At 33.6% G+C, this 2,289-nt stretch overlaps 1 non-coding gene across 1 annotated transcript; it reads right to left on the reverse strand.

The window, feature by feature from the left end:
- Nucleotides 1-364: 364 nt before the first annotated feature.
- Nucleotides 365-437, reverse strand: TRNAA-AGC. The gene has a single exon. It is a non-coding gene; the product is annotated as a tRNA-Ala (tRNA).
- Nucleotides 438-2,289: the final 1,852 nt, after the last annotated feature.

Below are 2,289 nucleotides of genomic sequence, written 5' to 3' on the forward strand. Positions count from 1 at the left end.
TCTCTATGTGCTTGTGGGACATTAGTCAGCTATATATATCATATATCAAATTCCCTCTCTCTATGTGCTTGTGGGACATTAGTCAGCTATATATATCATATATCAAATTCCCTCTCTCTATGTGCTTGTGGGACATTAGTCAGCTATATATATCATATATCAAATTCCCTCTCTCTATGTGCTTGGACATTAGTCAGCTATATATATCATATATCAAATTCCCTTTAAATATGTGCTTGTGGGACATTAGTCAGCCATAATGATATAATAATCCTTTTATAAGTATCTTTTCTTTTTCTCTCGTACCCACCTTATACATAACATGTTAAATTAATTCATGCTTAAAAAAATAATTTCTCCCTTTTGGAGATGCAGGGTATCGATCCCCGTACCTCTCGCATGCTAAGCGAGCGCTCTACCATTTGAGCTACATCCCCACAATTTTTGCATCACAAAACCCTAAATTTTCCGTCATCAATAATAGTAAAAATGAAGAAATAGAAAAGAAATAATATATTTAATAATAAATAGTCTTATTTTTGGAGATGCGACGTATCGATCCCCATACCTATCGCATGCAAAGCGAATGCTCTACCATCTGAGCTACATCCCCATGATTTTTATATCATAAAACCCTAAATGTCCCATCATCAATAATAGTGAAAATAAAAAAATATCAAAATATTAATAACAAATAGTTTGGTTTGGTGATGCGGGGCATCGATAATTGTGAAAATAAAAAAATATAATAACAAATTAAATACTTTCTTTTGGAGAGGCGGGTTATCAATCCCCGTACAACTCGCATACAAAGCGAGCGCTTTACCATCTAAGCTATATCTCTACAATTTTTACGTCACAAAACCCTAAGCGTCTTGTCATGAATAATAGTGAAAATGAAAAAATATCGCTACTCACAATAGTGAAAATGAAAAAATATCGCTACTCATTATGTCATAAATAAGGAAATATTAATTGAAATAAAATAGTAATAATGAATAGCTTCTTTTGGAGATGCGAGGTATCGATCCCTGTATCTCTCCCATGCTACATTCCCACGATTTTACATAAAAAAAACTCTAAACTTCCCATCATCAATGATATGAAAATGAAAAACTATCCCCGCTCATTATGTCGTAAATAAGGAAAAATTTAAAAGAACTAATATACTTAGTAATTGTTTCCTTTGTTGATGCATGGTATCGATCCCAGTACTTCTCACATGGGATGCAAACACTCAACCATCTAAGCTATATCCTCAAGATTCTTACATCACAAAATCCTAAACATTTCGTCATCAACAATAGTGAAAATAAAAAAATAACGCTATTCATTATGTCATAAATAAGGAAAAATTGAACAGAAATAAAATAGTAATAACGAATAGTTTCTTTTGGAGGTATGGGGTATCGATCCGATCCTCGTACCTCTCGCATGCTAAGCAAGCAATCTACCATCTAAGCTACATTCCCACAATACTTATATCAGAAAACCCTAAATGTCCCGTCATCAAGTGAAAATGAAAAAATATCTCCGCTAATTATGTCATAAATAAGGAAAGGTTGAATAGAAGTAAAATATTAATAACAAATAGTTTCTTTTGGAGATGCGGGATATTCCCTTAACTCTCGCATGCTAAATGAGCTCTACCATCTAAGCTACATCCCCCGAATTCTTGCATCATAAAACCCTAAATTTCCCATCATAAGCTACATGACCACAATAATTGTGAAAATGAAGAAATATGGCTACTCAACCTGTCATGAATAAGGAAAAATTGAAAAGAAATAATTTTCAATAATATATTTAATAACATAGTTTTATTTTGGAGATGCGTGGTATCTATCCCCGTACCTCTCGCATGCAAAGCAAGCGGTCTACCATTTGAGCTACATCCCCACGATTCTTATGTTACAAAATCCTAAATGTCTCGTCATCAATAATAGTGACATGAAAAACTATCCCTACTCATTATGTCGTAAATAAGAAAAAATTGAAAAGTAATAATATATTTAGTGATCGATTCATTTGGAGATGCAAGGTATCAACCCCGTACTTTCCACATCAGAAGTGAGCGCTCTACTATCTGAATTACATCCCTCATTATTTCATAAATAAGGAAAGATGGAATCTCATTATTTCATAAGTTTAGTGATCGATTCATTTGGAGCTGCAAGGTATCGATCTCCCTACTTTCCACATCGAAATCGAGCGCTCTACCATCTGAGCTACATCCCCACGATTTTTACATTAAAAAATCCTAAACCTCTCGTCATCAGTAATTGTGAA

This window comes from Cucurbita moschata, unplaced genomic scaffold (genome assembly GCF_002738365.1).
Source record: "Cucurbita moschata cultivar Rifu unplaced genomic scaffold, Cmos_1.0 Cmo_Scf00251, whole genome shotgun sequence".
Classification (NCBI taxonomy): domain Eukaryota; kingdom Viridiplantae; phylum Streptophyta; class Magnoliopsida; order Cucurbitales; family Cucurbitaceae; genus Cucurbita; species Cucurbita moschata.